General features: G+C 38.3%; 1 long non-coding RNA gene across 1 annotated transcript; it reads left to right on the top strand.

Moving 5' to 3' along the window:
- Positions 1–3,612: 3,612 nt before the first annotated feature.
- On the top strand, positions 3,613–19,910 carry LOC118763222. Its single transcript, XR_004998972.1, has 3 exons — positions 3,613–3,623; positions 9,713–9,716; positions 19,828–19,910. It is a non-coding gene; the product is annotated as an uncharacterized LOC118763222 (long non-coding RNA).
- Positions 19,911–20,130: the final 220 nt, after the last annotated feature.

The following is a 20,130-nucleotide window of genomic DNA, read 5'->3' as shown; positions in this document are numbered from 1 at the left end:
TTCCGGAGTCGACGTTTAACAAAGGCGGTCAGGGCTTTAGAAGTATTTGCTTATAAATCTGTTTGATCAAGGCAGACTCGGGGTTAACAGGCACAAAAATAACAGCTACAACAACATTAATGTGTTCAGTGATCTTCTCCGACGCTGTAATAATGAAATATGCATCGAACAATAAAAACAAGGCGGGTGTCGTTGTTTACATTGGAAAAAAATACATACAATAAATAATGGTAGGAAATTACGTCAGCAGCATATTACGTCAGTACATCAGTATATGGTGGGTTTGTGTGTGAGAGGGTCATGTGCGCATGAAATTATACAGTTAAATCTATAGGATGACTTCAAAGAAATTAAAATGGAAAAAGAATAAGTAATTGTCAACAACTTCATTATCTTATACCTGTTTTTCTATTAGGACGCAACGCACTTAAGTATATGCATGTGTGTGTGCGTGTATATATATATATATATATATATATATATATATATATATATATATATATATATATATGTAGGTCCCGGGTTGAGTCGGAGTTAACCACAGTAAATAAGGTACTCAATACATAGCAGAGTAAATTTATTTATTTTATAGAAGGAGCTTCTACAGGACTAGAACTGTTTCATTCAAAAGAAATCATTAGGAAGCTTCCTGATGATTTCTTTTGAATGAAACAGTTCTAGTCCTGTAGAAGCTCCTTCTATAAAATAAATATATATATATATATATATATATATATGTGTGTGTGTATGTGTGTGTGTGTGTGTGTGTGTGTGTATGTATGTATGTATGTATGTATGTATGTATGTATGTATGTATGTATATATGCATGTGTGTGTATGTGTGTATGTGTGTGTGTGTGGCACCTTGGACAAGTGTCTTCTACTATAGCCTCGGGCTGACCAAAGCCTTGTAAGTGGATTTGGTAGACGGAAGCTGAAAGAAGCTCTCGATTCTATCAATCTTACATTTGCTAAACAAGTTGGCATTAGAAATTCTGTCTTTTAGTGATTAACCGCATATTCTCCTCAGACAGTCTTTGTGGAAGAGGTCTAGTTGGTTAATGTGTCGTCTATAGGTTATCTACAATTCTAAGCTATACAAGAGAATAGTAAGAATGGCTGCTTTATAGACTTGTACTTTGGTGTCAGCTTTGATGCTCCTTTCATTCCATAGGCGATGACGGAGTTTGCCAAATGCATTGGCTACTTTTACAAGACGGTTAACGATTTCATCATCAAAAGAAGCGCTCAAATTCACTTTACTACCAAGATGTGTAAATGGCTTCACATAACTTAGGCTTTTCTCATCAACCTGTATAGGAGTGTCAGGAAAATTGTTAACCGGTGGCCTTTGTTTGACATCTTGAAGAATTTGTTTAGAATTTGGACAAGATTTGTGAATTCCTTCCCACTTATTTATGCTGATGGTCAAACCAAAGTCTATACATGCAACAGAAAACTGGTCAAAACGTTCGTGAGAGAGATATTCTTGTTTGACCTATATAGTTGTGTCCATACGACGAACAAGTTATGACAGATTAAGTTTCCGGATGCACAGGTAATCTGAGACCTTGTTTTTGAATATTTGTCATTGTTTAAAGTGGAATTCTGAACCTTGCAGAAGGTTGAGACATGTTACACACTTAGGTCTCCTGCATTTTTTAACACTTGGCCCCTTTGTTGTTGGCAATAACTTTTCCCATCTCGGGATTCTCTTTAAAGATTTTGGTTGTTCATTTTATTCTGATGAATTTGTGCATGAGAAGAATGTGGTTCATTTTAGGATCACTAATAAGCATGGGTAAATTCTGAATAATGTGATTATATGCTTTGTTATTTCTAGGATTCTGGTTAGAAATATAGAGTAGTACTTTCATATTGTATGTGTTATTTCGTTTTATTTTTCTTAGTGTCTGGGTATCCGTTCTCTTACCATGCTTTATCCCATCATTCATTAATGAAGAGGGATAATGTCTTTTGACTAGTATGGTTTTTGAATTCATGAAGTTGAAGGTCCCGGGTATTTCCTTTTCGATAAATTAAAGGGATTTATTTCACATAATTTTTATTAATGTGTGTGTGTGTGTGTGTGTGTGTGTGTGTGTGTGTGTGTGTCTTAATGGTTGTTTTTTATGGGCAAATCTTAGTCGAAACCCGTCGGTCAGTCGAGTCGCTTGAAGCTGATAGGATTTCGCTCCCCTGCAACCAATATATATCGGGCGCAGATTACATCGACAAACAGCTACGGGGGGCATCCTCTTGGGGTTAAAAAATGGTTGTAATGTCGGTTCGTACGGAATAGCCATGGTCGGAGTGGCGACAAACAGTAATTCTCAGTATAGTTACTTATAAAGATTTTCTAACGAACTACTTTGCTTGCTGTAATAAAACCAACTTAACGTTAATCTGATAGGTTTTGCGCTACTTCTACAGAATACAACACACACACACACACACACACACACACACACACAAATACACACACACACACATGCACACATACATGCATACAAACATATACATGCACACACAGTGGGGGAGTGTGGCGATTCGGTGAAACGCAAGATGACGTCAACGGTCGTCAGAGAAATGATAAAGTAAAGGAAGTAAGTATGTGTCGGCTTATTGAATATGTCGAGAGAAACTATGAAATATTAGAGAACTTAGAAGACAAGTGACTAGTTTAGCAATTGCTCTATATATTTACGTAGCAGTGGGTTTCTTAATGCGTATATACGTATGCATGTACGTATGATTGTATGTATATATGTAGTTATGTACGTGTATAATTATGTATGTATATATGTAGTTATGTACGTGTATAATTATATAAGTTTGTATATATGTAGTTAGATGCGTGTATAATTAATTACGTATGCAGGTTTATTATTTATGTAGCTATGTACATGTATAATTTTATGTGTATGTGGGTATATATTTTTGAGCATACAGATATGTATTTTATGTTCTCAACTGTCACACTAAGAGGAATGGCAGATTTCTAAAAATTGACATGTTTCTTTCATTAGAATTTAGACATCAGTTCGGTAGTTATACACCTATGTCTGGACGTATGTATATATGTATATATGTATATGTCGAACGATGAAACTGGGTGCGCAACACTGCATTGGTGGATAAAATTTCTTTATTTGTGAATTAAGGCTACTATTGGTTTCATGTTAAGAAAAGTGGGAAAATAGCCTAGTGCCTGGGCAATTTTTAAAACCGATCACATAGAGAAAGGTGTTCGCCTCCGTTTTGGAAAACAGTCTCGTTTAGTTCACGACGGTTCAAGTAAATTCCCGTGAATAAAATAATGAGTCAATGCATCATGGGACGTTACTCTTGGGTAGCAGCTTTTGGATATTTGTCGTCTTTTCGGCAAATTTTTGTGAGGTCAGTACACACACACACATATATACATTTCTTGGTTCGGCCGCTGTACGTGCAACATCTATATTCCTCCCTATGACTGTGAAATCTTGTATTACTACCGCAAGGCTTTACTTCCACACACGCCAGCTTAATCTAATTCGTTCTGTTATTTGTTCGAGTACAACTAGCCGTAATTGCAAAGATAATCTGGAACTTGACTGAAGAAAGAAAACTCCGAATGACCCGTCCTTGTTTTCTTTATATCGTCTATCTGGATGTTTTGTTGTCCATTTTTTGTATCACCTAACTGTTTGGATGATTTGCGTTCTTGTCCCATTTTGTATTTTTTATATGTAAAACACATAGCGGCGTAAGTACACTTTGGTCTCATATATATATATATATATATATATATATATATATATATATATATATATATATATTATATTGTGTGGAATTTGATTTAGTATTTCTAAATTGAATTCTTTTTCCTTGTAAGTCTGGATTTTATTTCCTCTAATAATTATATATATATATATATAAGCGCAGGAGTGGCTGTGTGGTAAGCAGCTTCCTTACCAACCACATGTTTCAGGGTTCGGTCCCATATATATATCATACATATATATACATATATATATCTCTAATGATTCATTTCTGTACCCACTGCCTTTACAACACCAGTTTACGCAAAAATTCGAGGTGAAAATTTACGTAATGTTTGCGGTTTTAGACATTAGAAAGGCATATTATCAGACTTGCATCACAGGTGTGCTACTGCCTCTCTAATGGGCAAAACCGGTAACATTACATAAATTTTCACTTCGAGGTTTTGCGTAAACTATTGTTACAAATAGATTTGGTACGGAGACAATTGTAAAGAATCATTAAAACACCTTTCTCTTTCCGTCTACTAAATCCATTCGCAAGTCTTTAGTCGGCCTGAGGCTTTAGTAGAAGACACTTGCCCAAATTACCACGTAAGTGTACTGAACCCGGATCTCTGCATTTAGGAAGCAAATTTCGTACCACACAGCCACTCCTGTTCCTATATCGAAATTGTGTTTCCGTATTATCACTTTTGTTTCAGATACCATCATGGTTTTGGCTGGTTGTTGTTGAAAGGTTTATCAAGAATAGTGAATGTGGAGTACCCCTGTTCCCACACCCTAAATGTGTGCAGTTATTCCGTGTGTGAACGTCTATATATAACAAGCACAATTATAGATATAGCAAATACCATTCACAAATATGTGCCTACGTCGTTCATGTAGATGCCATTAGCCACTCTGAGATATTCCACTTAATTAATTTTTGTTTAATTACCAAAATTATCTAGGTCATAAATGTATTTTACCCATTTTTTTGTATATGTCTGAGTCCTTTGCTCTGCTGGATCCCCACCTGTGGATTATATTAATTGTATTTACCTTGGATGGAAGCACTCCGTCGGTTACGACGATGAGGGTTCCGGTTGATCCGAATCAACGGAACAGCCTGCTCGTGAAATTAACGTGTAGGTGGCTGAGCACTCCACAGACACGTGCACCCTTAACGTAGTTCTCGGGGATATTCAGCGTGACACAGAGAGTGACAAGGCCGGCCCCTTGAAATACAGGTACAACAGAAACAGGAAGTAAGAGTGAGAAAAAGTTGTGGTGAAAGAGTACAGCAGGGATCACGACCATCCCCTGCCGGAGCCCCGTGGAACGTTTAGGTGTTTTCGCTCAATAAACACTCACAACGCCCGGTCTGGGAATCGAAACCGCGATCCTATGACCGCGAGTCCGCTGCCCTAACCACTGGGCCATTGCGCCTCCACGTATTTACCTTAATAGACTTGCCACTAGAAATCAGATTTGGGAAATCTAAGGACTAAGTATGAAACAGCCATTAAATGATGGCGGTGGCACGTAAGTTAACAATGGTGGACCATAATAAAGCTACGCCTATGCAGGGCTCTAATGGATGCATCAGGTATCAATGAAAATAAGATAATCTCTGGATTATCTGAACAAATCGTAACTCATTTTGACAAAAGAAACTACAACATTCGCGGTAAAGGCGAGGACCAGTTTCATGCAACATAGACGACAGTTGTGGCCGAAGTATTGTATTTTCTGAGACACTTGTTGAATTTATCTTGTATCCGAGAATTTATTTTTTCTTTGCTGAATGCTTCCTTTATGGTAATGTCGTTGGTAACTCTGTTGACCAATTCTTGCATAGAAAAGTCGATAGCATTGACTGCATGGCAATATTGGTGGAGAGCGAGGTTGATTTTGTTGAGTTTTCCTCTCCTGTCGTTTAATTTCTTCCTTTTCTCGTCTCAGAAGTCTTTGCTTCCGATGGTGATGGGGCACCGCCACTTGGTACGGTCTAGGGCTTGTGTTTCCAGCGATGTCGGCTCAATCACAGTGGCTTTCAGTCTTGATCTGTATTGGTATATTTGTCTTCGAAGAGGGCCGTCCCATGGTCAATTTCTTGAATGACTATATCGATATTCCTGTCCAACCAACTTCAACAACTTCGCGAAAAATATCTGTATGTAAACACCAACGTGTCTTTACATAATGGCAATGAAAACATGAAAATAAATGGAGCAAACATTGTTAGCCAACATAACATGGCAGTCCTTTTTTAGGACGAATGTTGTTGTAATTTAGCCCCAGGAGACATCGTCTTCAGCTGGTTATACGACGCGATCTGCGTCCTTATAATTTCGAACAAGGGAATCTAGCACTCCCACTCAGCTCAAAACAATATTTGTGTATCGCAATTTCCTTGTTATTTCTCTTCATCAGCACAGAATAAATGACCATCTAGAGGTTTTGAGCTGAGTGGGGGTGCTAGATTCCCTTGTTCGAAAATATAAGGAGACAGATCGTGTCGTATAGCCAGCTGGAGACGATGTCTCCTGGGGCTAAATTACAGCAACATTAGTCCTAAACCAGGACTACCATGTTATATTGGCAAACAATCTTTACTCCGAAGTATTGTTGCTGAATATCTCTCGTGAGATTTACAAATAGTAATTTCCTAATGAAAATGAATGATCAGCACACAGAGAAGACGTCATAAAACCTGGTAAATTTGGAATCGTATTACTTTGTTTTCACCTCCTACAAAGAGGACAATAACAATATTCTTTTATTCTTTTACTCTTTTACTTGTTTCATTCATTTTGACTGCGGCCATGCTGGCGCACCGCCTTTAATCTAGCAAATCGACCCCGGGACATATTTTTTGTAAGCCTAGTATTTATTCTATCGGTCTCTTTTACCGAAGCGCTAAGTTGCAGGGACGTAAACATACCAGCATCGGTTGTCAGGCGATGGTCGGAGGACAAACACAGACACACAAATGCACACAGACACACAAATGCACACACACACATTCACACACACGCACATATATATATGTATATATACGATGGGCTTCTTTGAGTTCCTGTCTATGAAGCCCACTCACAAGGCTTTGATCGGGCCGAGGCTACAGGAGAAGACACTTGCCCAATGTGCCATGCAGTGGGACTAAACCCGGATTTATGTGATTGGGAAGCAAACTTCTTTCCACACAGCCACTCCTGCGCCAAATGCTGATGTTCGATACTAATATACTTACACCCCGTCGGTTACGACAACGAGGGTTCCAACTGATCCGATGAACGGAACAGCCTGCTTGTGAAATTAACGTACAATTGGCTGATCACCTCACAGACACGTGTGCCCTTAACGTAGTTCTCGAGGAGATTCCTCCTGACACAAAGTGTGACAAGGCTGGCCCTTTGAAATACAGGTGCAACAGAAACAGAAAGAAAGAATGAGAGAAAGTTGTGGTAAAATAGTACAGGAAGGTTCATCACCACCCACTGCTGGAGCCTCGTGGAGCTTTGGGGTTTTTCGCTCAACAGACACTCACAATTCCCAGCCTGGGAATCGAAACCGCGAGCCTACGCACACAAGCCTGCTGCCCTAACCATTGGGCCGTTGCGCCTCCGCAATATAACAATAATGAATAAGTGATTATGGTGATGTAACGAAGTAAAGTAAGAGTTCCACCGACGTAGTTGCTCCACGAAGCAACGTAAGGTAACCGGTTTTAAATAAGAACATAACAGAACCACCGTCATCATCATTATTAACATCACCGCTGCCACATCAACTACAGCTTTCACCATCGATACCCTCATCAGCATCATCAGCATCATCATCATCATCATAACCAGCACCATTATATTTATCATCACCATCATCATCAACATCACTACCACCACCACCACCGCCGCCACTACCATCATCATCATCATCATCATCATCATCATCAACACCCTCATCATCATCTTCATCATCATTATCCCTCTTACCAGTAATAAATGAAAATGTCGATGTAGATTTTAGCAGCGATTCTTCATAATGACGTAAGGTTCCACATTTCGGAGAGAGATTTCAATCGATCCAATGTACCCCGGTACATAATTAGTGATCGCTTCAGGGTAGCACTTTAGTATTTTTGTCGCAGAATTCGAGACTCGCAGAGAAGCCGGGTGAGAGGAGGGAGGCGGCGGGGAAGGAGAGGGAGAGAAGTGGGGGCGGGGCGGGGATCAGAATATAACATCATACACACTCATTATGAATATACACATACACACATATACACACGCAATTACGCATACAACCATGCACACACACAAACTATGCACCCACACAAGCACACAAACCTATGCACACAAATATACACGCGCACCTATGCATAGAGGCACACACACACCCATGCATAGCAGCACGCACACACACACACACTCGCACACACACTGCACACACACACACTGCACACACACACACTGCACACACACACTGCACACACACATTGCAGACACATACACACTGCACACACACACGCTCACACACACACTGCACTCACACCTATGCATAGCAGCACAACACACACACACGCACCGCATGCATACACTCCCCTATGCACACGTACCTTTGCCCAGACACACACACACACATCTTTGCACATACGTACACACACACACTCGTATGCGAATGCATACATATACACATAAGCACACACACGTAGTCCAACACATGCAGTCAAGCGTTTGCACACAATCACACACGCACCTGTGCACATACGCAAACACGCACAGACTCAATCACACACACACATACACACAAACACACTCGCAGACATACCACTGCCGAGGCATTCACAAGCAAGCACCCATAAAGCGCATTCTTAATTCTAAAGGTTAATTAACGCGATGATTCATGCGTAATAGCTTGTTACGAATCATACGCACATGAAGTGTGTGTGTGTGTGTATGTGTGTGTGTGTATGTGTGTGTGTGTGTTTGCGTGTATGTGACAGTGTGTATTCACATATGGAAATGTGTGTGGACGTGCGAGCATATGACTATGTACATGTATAGATTATGTATAAGATCGTGCTTCCATGTATGTATGCATATATATATATATCAGAAATATTGAATTTCTAAATCTCTCTTAGAGACATGTACGGTGGTGGGGCGATAGAATGGTTGTATACTGTCAATCTAACAAGAACGTGACAGTAGGGGGTACACCACCGCTGTATAGCTCTAGGAAGCATCGAACGCCTCCTGATAGCTTTGACACATTTTTTCCCTGTGTCCTTATACACATATACGAAGGGGAGACAAACACCCCCGGCCGCCGGCAGGAGGCGTTCGATGCTTCCTAGGGCTATACAACGGTGGTGTACCCCCTACTGTCACGTTCTTGTTAGATTGACAGTATACAACCATTCTATATATATATATATTATATATATATATATATATATATATATATATATATATATATTCTACACACGTATATTAAATATTAGATATACACAAATATATTGTTTAACTCTTCAATTTGTTCTGGGCAACAGTAATGATGTCATGCTAGTGTAATTCAGTTAAGTACATAATTATGCATATGAACACTTGCACGCACACACACATACATATACGAGGGTAAGTCAAAAAGTAATGCCATTTTGTTTAGGACGGATATAATTACCAACACAGGAACATATATCATACATCAAAATGAAGCTCGTCCTCTGTGGACCCTATCCCTACTTCTCAACATAGTCACCGTTTCTCTCAATGGCAATGTTCCATCTCCGAATGAGAGCATGTATCCTCGCTCCGTAAAATTCTGTTTACTGAGCCACTTCTTCACTACAGTTTTCACTTCCTCGTCACTGGAATATTCTTTGCCTCTGAAACCTTCTTTAGAGGGGCCGAAGGGATGATAGTCCGAAGTGAAAACTGTAGTGAAGAAGTGGCTCAAAGAACAGTCAACAGAATTTTACGGGGCAGAGATACATGGTCTCATTCGAAGGTGGAACATTGCTATTGATAGAAACGAGGACTATGTTGAGAAGTAGAGATGTAATCCGCAGAGGACCAGCTTCATTTGGATGTATGATACATGTTCCTGTGTTGGTAATTATACCCGTCCTAAACAAAATGTCATTTCTTTTTGACTCACCCTCGTATATATATATATATATATATATATATATATATTTCTTTACTACCCACTAGGAGCTAAACATAGAGGGGACAAACAAGGACAGACAAACGGATTAAGCCGATTTCATGGACCCCAGTGCGAAGCTGGTACTTTATCTATCGACCCCGAAAGGATGAAAGGCAAAGTCGACCTCGGCGGATATATATATACATATATATATATATATATATATATGTATGTATGTATTTATGTATGTTTGTGTGTACATTTGCTATACATACATGCTTACATATATCTATCTATATCTATCTATCTATTATGTGGTCATGATCATTTTCCGCAATTCATTCCTGCGTTGCTGTAGCCTTTTGTGATGGTGCCGAGTCTTGTTGAAACGCATAAGGTCTTCCGTTGCGTACATTATCAATCCATGGCATAACCACTGTATTCAGAACATCTCTTTATGCGGCAGAGCTTACTCCAAGACCTTCTTGAAAGAAGTGAGGAGGCATCACATGTCCTTCATTGCTGACAAACCCTAAAACCATGACAGTTGCAAGAAATTTTGTATGCATTACGCTTGGAACTTCTGAAGGGTCTGTACATAGCCATCTGTCATTTCTTCTGTTTACTTTCAGACCTTGATCAAAGATTTTCTCGTCTGAGAAGAACCAAATCACATCTTTCTCTGCTGGGTTTTTAAGTTTGTTCTGGAGTCTTTTAGATCTGATTAAGCAATTTTCCTTCATTGTTACTGACATGAATGACCTTTTCTCATCGCATAACATTTGTATCTGATGTCTTTGTGGACAAAATTTCGGATTGTTCTTTCTGACACATGGTATTCTTTTGCAATCAACCTCATGGATCTTCTGAGATTGTCATCAATGCTTTGCTTTTCTTTTTGAATAAATGGTTGTACTCTTATATTAACAGTGTGTCTAAAATGTTTCTTATGTTTTGATATGGGCAATACATTTCCGTCTTTAGCCTCTAACTCCTTGTGAATTTTGTAGACGAAGGATTGAGCGACTTTTAAAAATCGTGCTATTTCTAAATTGCTATGTTCAGCCTTTATAGCGAAGACGACTGCGTGTCTCTTCATTTCTTGTGCAATCATACGGTCTGCCATTGATAATTCTGAAATACATAAAATAGTAAATTGATAAATATGCTGCTGTAGTCGAATGAACGTCGGTCCGCAAATACTGCACGTACCCTGGGTATCTTCTTGTATTCTTTTATTTGTTTCAGTCATTTGACTGCGGCCATGCTGGAACTTCACCTTGAAGGGTTTTAGTTGAACAAATCGGCCGAAGGAATTAATATTTGTAAGCCTAGTGCTTATTCTATCGGTCTCTTTTGCTGAACCGCTAAGTTACGGTAAAATAAACACACGAGCATCAGTTGTCAAGCGATGGCAGACAGACAGATAGAGAAATGTAGATAGATAGTTAGATAGATAGATATATAGATAGACAGATAGATAGATAGATAGATAGATAGATAGATAGATAGATAGATAGATAGATAGATAGATAGATAGATAGATAGATAGATAGATAGATAGATGAGCATGTGTGCGAGTACGCGCGTGGTGGTGTTTCTATCTTCAACATGAACACCAGCAATAAACAGTATGAAGGAGATAAGCAAATCCATTTGAAATAAAAACATACAATGCATTAATCCTGGTCTATTTTAAAAGTCGAATGGAATGTCTGTAATCTTAGTTTTGTGAGGACTGACTAGAGACAAAACAGCTACAAGAATACAATCAGTGAGAGCAATAGAACCACTTGGATACCAACAATGGCCGTCTGGTGCCACTAACATCTAAACCAATGCAACCCTCCAGCTTTTGGATCCCTCTGGATACAGTAGATGTCAGCATGTATGCCATGTGTGTGCATGTATGTATGTGTATGAGTATGTGTACAGATTGCATGTGTGCGCGTGTATGTGTGTGTTTGTGTGTATTTGTGTCTTAAATCGGAAGCGTAAGAAGGGGCGAATTGTCTATAAAATCTGGTGAACCTTCTTTTAAATAGTGCACCGAGCCACCCACCAAATTTAGATGACTTTTGTGGTTATGGATGAGTAGAAATATATTCTTAAGAATACAACGCCGTTGCTCCAGCCAATCGATCAAGTTGCGATAGCTAACTTCAAGGCATATTATATGAAAAGAGCTATCAAACCAGTTACGAAAGCATTTCACAAGAAGGATAAATCTGCAATTTTGTGGACGGAGTTAAATACCTACAGATCTTTGGAAGAAGTTCAAAATAATCAAAACTGTAAATAATAAAGCTGAGTGATGGGCTGAAGTGAAACCTTCAGCTTAGAACAGAGATAGGAAAAGGACGTAGCCGCACTGCATCCGTGAATTATTAAGTTTTCACCCAAGCAGAAAGTCTGCATCAAATTCGGAAAGATATGATGACACTTGTAAAGGTGTCATAGAGGAAGACGTGATAGAGTTGCTAGTGTCTCACAAAAGAAAGTTTATCTAGCGAGGAACTGATGCTGGTAAAAGAACAAGTTGATGTTGGAGAAATACAGAGAAGAAAACGGAAGTTCCATCTGCACCATTTAAATCGGCTACAAAAACCGTGAACACAACATAAAAATTACAAGAAGAGTTTACAAAGAGACCAGTTCCTATATTGAACTACAAATAGATGATGCGTCATAAACAACAACTTTGGAAAAGTTCTTCCCTCCTTTAAGCTGGTGTTCCGTGATAAGGAACTATAAGATAGTAAACATTGTCCGTCGTCTTCCTGGAAACGCTCATTCCACCACCACTCCTTGCACCGTAGTCAGCATCTTCGGTAGTAAAAATTTCTCTTACAATATTGATATTCTTATTAATTCCCTAGGGGTCTTCTTGAAATTTTTTTGTTTTTTATGGTTCTCTATCGAACTGTGTGTTTTTAGAAATTGTTATTTTCATGAATAAAGGTGATCGTGTGGCTTTTGTTCTCGGTCGATTTCTTGTGCGTCTTCACTCTTTTCTTTCTTCTTATTTATTTACTTTTTTGTGTATGGAAAAGACTGTAGGGACTTACATATTCGAAAATCAAAAGGAAAATTAATTTTGCGATAATAGAATTTCGCGTTACGGCCAGATTTTACGTAAAGCAAAAGATTTCTATGTGTGCGCGCGCGCGTGTGTGTGCATGTGTTGTCTGCTTCCTTTAGTTTCCGTCTCCCAAATTCGCTCACAAAACTTTCGTGGGCCCAGGACTATAGCAGAAGACAAATGTCTGCAGCTATATATATATATATATATATATATATATATATATACACACACACACATACACACACATGTATATATATATATATATATATATATATATATATATCATAATTATTATCATTATTATTATATACTATCATTATTATTATTATTATTATATATATATATATATATATATATATATATGATAATAATAATAATAATAATATAATAATAATAAGAAGAAGAAGAAGAAGAAGAAGAAGAAGAATAGAAAAAATGCTTCCTAATTGATGTATCAATACGAGCAAATGACAACGTTTCTCTAAAAGAAATGGAGAAACCTTCAAAATACAAAGACCTGGAAATAGAGGTAACTCGAATGTGGAATCTAAAAACAGAAACAATTCCTATCATAGTGGGCGCAATAGGTATGATAAAAAAATATTCAGACAAATACATAGCAAAAACACCAGGACTTACAAATATATATAACATACAGAAAATTACAGTACTGGGCACTGTACACATCCTACGCAAAGCACTTTCAATACAGTAACCATAAGAGCCTCACAGCAAACCACAGCACATACCCAAGGCACACAGAACTGCGCTCGGTGGTGGAGTGAAAGCACGTTATAAAAATAAAATTACTGAATAATAATAATAATAATAATAATAATAATAATAATAATAATAATAATAATATGACTGTTTCATTCTTTGGCATGAACATATAGAGAAACTTAAAGAATTCCAAACACTTTTAAATGGACTTGAGGTAAACATCCAATTCACGATGAAATATAGCCAGCAACAACTCCCCTTCCTCGACATCCTCATTAAGAAATCTAATAACGTGATAGAAACAGATATATACTATAAGCCTACGGATTCCAAGCAATATCTTCCATTCAATTCATGCCACCCCAGATACACCAGAATGAATATCCCCTTCAATCTAGCGGAAAGCATATGTACTATAGTTTCTAATGCAAACACCAGAGACACACGACTACATGAACTAAAAGACACACTCACCACATATGCTTTCAACGTGCCCTTCAACTCAACATCCAGGAACTCAGACATCCCAAATTAAAGAAAAATTTACAACCAAAAGCCTTACCATACATCTCCACACACAACCCTCTCAACAATGAAGTCTTCGACACCATCCTCCAAAACATACCCCTGCTAAAAAAGGACCACAGAATGAACTTAATCCTCCAAACACACACCATCATTAAAAGCAAGAGACAGCCGAAATCTATGAAAATTCTCCTAATACAAACCCGAATGCGCTCAAAAACACAGAAGCCGTCAGTAAAATAATGTGGAAGACCCAATTGTGGGATATGCGATTATCTAATTGAGGGATCAGAGTTCTCCTTCAAACAGGGACAACGTTTCACATTGAAAAGCAGCTTCACATGTGCTTCGGAGAACCTGATATACACACAAACCTTTTCTGGGTGTCAAGAGCAATACATAGGCCAAACAAAAAATAGTCTACGTAAACGAATGGCCCTGCACAGATTCCAGATAAAAATTCCTCAAAACAGAAAAATAGCATTCAGCCAACACATAAACATTTGAGCTAACAACAAAAATCCGAGCTTCAGAATTTTTCCTCTCTACCAATTCAGGGACGATACAACCTGGAGCCAACGAATTAGTAAATAAACTCTCTTTATTACAAAATACAGGCCCCTTCTGAACGCGTCTACGACAAACGACATATTCACCACGGCCTTAGAATAACACAAATATACACGCAAATATTAAAACCGATACACTCAAGTGATTCCCAAGAATTCATTAAAAAACAGTCCCAATCACTACTATAATCTTTAACGTACCAATTTTAAGTCATTTAACACCTTACAACTTTCACACTAACTACATTCATTCTTATTCTCCCTTCTTCTTCTTCTTCTCCTTCTTCTTCTCTTCTTCTTCTTCTTCTTCTTCTTCTTCTTCTTCTTCTTCTTCTTCTTCTTCCTAACTTTATCACTAATGATTTTTAGAATAACACCTACGCAAATTCTATAAACAAAACATTCAAAAGAAATATTTTCATGAATTGAACAGCGACTGCTACCATCCACTGTGGGTCATTTGCTGACCATTCAAAATACTACTGCCATGGCACTCCCACATTCTTCTTCTTCTTCTCCTCTTTTTCCTCCTCCTCCTCCTCCTTCTTCCCTACCAAGAATTCACAACGACCTCAAACCCACAAGAGTAAACAAGAAAGACAGAGACAGGCAGAAACAAGGAAAATGCCACTTATATTTGAACACTATACAAATATTCTTTAAAAAAACAACTTTTCTTTTAATTTTTCTAAATTTAATTATTTAATTGTTACAGTTGGAAAAGTCTCAATGACTGGAACCGGCACTGAAATGTTTTTTACAAAATTATTTTAGCATTTTCTATCTTGACTTTATATATATATATATATATATATATATGAACGTGAATGTTATGGCCACTGTCCGATCTTGGTTCAAGGTTCGATTTCACAGCAAGGCAGTATGCTGTGTCATTGAGCAAGACAATCAAATAATAAGCCGATTCAGTTCTTCTTACTAGAAATGAGTACCAGCGACTGTGGTGAGGTGAGTGTGCGATGGACTGGGATGTCCTGAGCAAACGTGTTTTGTACTCTCAGTCGTCTAAATGTCACATACAGACAAAGATACACACGCACACATACACACATATTCATACATACTGAAACACACAAATACACATCTGCACGTTTGGTAATACACGAATGTACATAAAGAAATATATACAATAATGCATATGTGCATGGTTGCATTTTCTTCTTCGTCTTCTACTTCTTCGTGTTCTTTCTTTTCTACCACCTTTCCTTCTATGTTTCCTCTTTATGATGAAGGACTGTCGTAGGAAACGATAGTCCTACGATAGCCCTTCATCATAAAGAGGAAACAGAAGGAAATGTGATAGAAATAATAGTAATAATAATAATAACAACAACAATAATAATAATAATAATAATAATAATAATAATAGTGATGATAAAGATGTTGATAATTATATGAGAACAGGAAACCACACATAGTCTTAATTGAGAAAAAAAACAAACTATGCTGGATTATAGATATAGCATACCCAGCTGACAACAAGGAATTCGCTAAGGAAGAGACACAAGTTGAGAGATATGACAGGTTAGCTTGGGATGTTAAGCAGTTGTGGTCGCTGAAAAAGGTGGTAGTAGTACCAATAATTGTTGGAGCCCTGGGAACAGTGAGCAAAAATCTCGAGAGGTTCCTGGAACGAATAGGGGCTGCAATAAAGGATGGAGCACTTGCAGAAAACAGCACTGCTTGGAACCGCTCGAATACTCCGGAAGGTGCTCGAAAAATAAGAGGCGTTACCTTAGTTCACTGGTAGTTAACAGCTGACACTGTAGTACATCTCCAGCGTTAGAAGCAGTGTAAAGGCAATAAGAAGAAGAAGAAGAAGAAGAAGAAGTAGATGAAGAACATTTTATACTGTTGCCCAGGCAAATCACTACAATCAACCGAACACTTATACAACAGAATATATAAACCATTATTCCTTTATATAAGATTATTTTATCATTCTCTTTTTTGTATGAGTTGTTGCTGTGTTATCGTCATCGTCACCATCTTCGCAGCAGTTGTTGTTGTTGTTGTTGTATATCTATTAGCGTATTGAGTAGTTTACGTAAATCTACCGATTCACCTACATTTCGAAGTCTGCTAGTGTAGGATTTCCTGCCGCTGGGGAGCCCATTTATAGCATAACCAGTTCTTGCTTATGTTACAGTTTGTTTAGCGACAACCGATTCTCTGACAGTAGCCATCAGTGTTCATACACACACTCACTCATACATACATGCATACATATATACATACATTCATACATATGTGTGTGTTTGTATGTATGTGCATGTATATTTGTATGCATGCATGTACACATATGCATACACACACGAGCGTATCCATATGCATGTATTTATGTATATATCCCATTTCTATCTCACGCTATAAAGACACAAACACACACACAAACACCAAACACACCACACACCACACACACACACACATACACACACAATACATATATATATATATATTATTTACATGATAGGTATTATATACATGGTATATGTATATATATATATATATATATATATTAATATTTATCTACAGACAAATATATGTTCATTCATTTATATGTATGTGCGTGTGCACGTGTGTGTATGTGAATGTATGTGTACCTCTGTGTGTGTGTGTCTGTGTGTGTATGCCTGTGTGTTTGCCTCTGTGTGCCTCTGTGTGTGCCTGCGTGTGTGTGTCTGTGAGTGTACGGAAGATGTGTCTAACCGTCCCATTGGAAGTGTGTGTGTATGTTTGCGATTATATGTGTGTTTATGTGTGTGTGTTTGTATGTATGTGTTTGTGTGTGTGTATGTGTGTGTGTGTGTACATGTAGACTCTATGCATATCACCAGCCTCGAGGCCATCTTCCTTCAACTGGATTACATCCTAACTTGAAAGAAGTACATCAACATAAAAAAACATAGTCACGTGCATAAAGCTCACTCTTGTATACTAAATGTCCGCTCAGTACTGTTGCATGAAACTGCCAAGTAAGGTACCGTAAGAGCAACCAGTACCACCCAAAGATCCTATGAAACGAATTCACTGGTGGAAGCAGCAGATGATGTTAAGCAAGAGGACATTTTGGTTTCTGTATGAAACAAGTTCATCATTCTTTGTGACAGGCTTGAAGAGAAACATTCCAGTGCTATATATGACACCCGAATCAATGAACACAGAGTTACAACATTGGATAGAAAGAAAGCATTAATCTAAGCTTTCTATGAGACTGTTACACGGACCAGAGAGGATAATATTACAGAGATTCAGAAACAATTGTTTAGGTCTAAAAGGATTGCCATAAGAAATCTAGGTTCAATTATATTCTCACTTGTTGAAGTGCACAATAAAGCAAATGAAGCTGACATCAAATCCACAATTAAAGAAGCTGATATTCTTCACAGTGAAAAACCAGCATAATAAAACATGGAAACCTCTGAGAGGATATTAACAATAGAGCTTCCCTGATGCATCATGTTTCGAAGGAGACCACTGATTAGCGTTCAAATAAACGATTTCAGATTGTCAGGTTGATTTTTCGTAAAGTAGAAGTACTCGGCACCATAATCTTTTGTTCAATCACAAACTAGCAGATAACAGAGATTCTAGAAGCCTAAAAGTATTAAGAAATAACACCAGCATCAAGTTCTGATTATAACTCGATCATCCACTGGGAGAGTCCATTCTGCTGGACACCTGTAACGAGATCTATAAAGGAAACAAGTCGACTTATTTCTCGAAATCTTCAATTATTCCATTTCCGAAGAATGGTGATCACTTAACGCAGGATTACAGAACAATTACACTTTAACCTATAATTTCAAGAACCTGCAACTTTATATTCCGTAATTGAATTTCATCTCAAACTGATCCCATCCGACAATGACACCAAAACGACTTCTGCAAAGACAGGTTAACACTACAACAAACCCTTGCCCTTAGAAGAGTTATATAAGAACTAAGTAACCCCAAGAGAAAAGACAGCAATTATATTTGAGTGCTTCTGTAAAGCATTTGCTAATGTCAAAGGAAATTTTATATCCTTTTCGACATGGGTATCCCTGTTATAGATGTCAGCACCACCGCCACCAACATGGGCTATCTTCTATGAAGATTTGTGCAAAGCGCACATGATCGCCAAAAGGTTTTTTCAACAGTAACCATTGCCTTCAGAGAGACACTATAATTCCTTCTCGCTTTGCGATTGTGGTAATTGTGGGGTCTATTTCATTAGGCAAAGTCTTGGTTTCATTCAAGACAAAGGCACTGCCATCAAACAGAAAGTGTGGGGACGTTAACAGCTCCGTATCTCTCTGAATACCGCTTTCTAAATGACCTTGACCACACCGGTTGCCAACTATGTGATATTTAAGAACTAATATCATCTCTTGGGGATGCGGGCTAAGCGGAACGATCGTTAAAGCGTTGGATTGAATGCCGTGAGATAGTTGTTCCGAACGTATGGGTTCGAGGTTCAAATTCCACCGGTGCTAGCATTGACTGTGGAATCATGAAACTGTGACAAAGTCGGACTAAATTCCTTGCCGTATCTATTCTGCCTGTTTGCGTTCCAACTGCAACACCTACGGGGTCTCTGGTGGACCGCTGCACTGGTGAAAATGGCGGACATATTTCTTGGATAATCATTCGTGGCCTGTCTTGACAAAGCTTGCAGGTAATTGATCAACCTTGATAGACGTACGACTCATGTACCCTCGCATGAGTATTCATACATCGGCGATGGCTTAACCGGCTGAAACTTCGAAGACACTATCAATGATATTTTTGTTTAAGCATAATAAGTTTGTGATCTACAAATGTACGGTGACTCATCCGATTGAGGCAGAATTGTTTTTATTATAACTGAACCTAAAAGCAAATAAATATATAAGATAAAAGTCGATGCCTTCGCCAACATGAGGTGCAGACGAGGGCAGAGGAATCAAACTCCCTTATACACCAAATGGGCCAACGGGTGGGACAAAAGGACAGACAGGAGTGGTGATGTGAAATGCCCCAGGCTGAAGAAATCAGAAAGACCACGGTGGTATTTATCCAGCATGACCGCAGGCGCATGGCTGAAATGAGTAAAAGAGTAAAAGAATAAAAGAATATATATATATCAAAATAAGGTAAATAAAATCACCTCACTTCGAGCTGCGCGAACGATACCGGACTGGCTTGGTGATTCAACTTAAGTACCTAATTCAACTGAATATATATATGTTTTAACATTTGCACACTTCCCCCCACTATTTGATGTCGCCTGGTCAGAGGTGGAGGCTGGTGGCATTTGATAAATCTATCGAATATGGTGTTGACG

Source organism: Octopus sinensis, linkage group LG4 (assembly GCF_006345805.1).
Source record: "Octopus sinensis linkage group LG4, ASM634580v1, whole genome shotgun sequence".
NCBI classification, from domain to species: domain Eukaryota; kingdom Metazoa; phylum Mollusca; class Cephalopoda; order Octopoda; family Octopodidae; genus Octopus; species Octopus sinensis.
The sequence above is the reverse complement of the archived record's forward strand: the minus strand, read 5'-3'. Positions and strand labels throughout refer to the sequence as shown.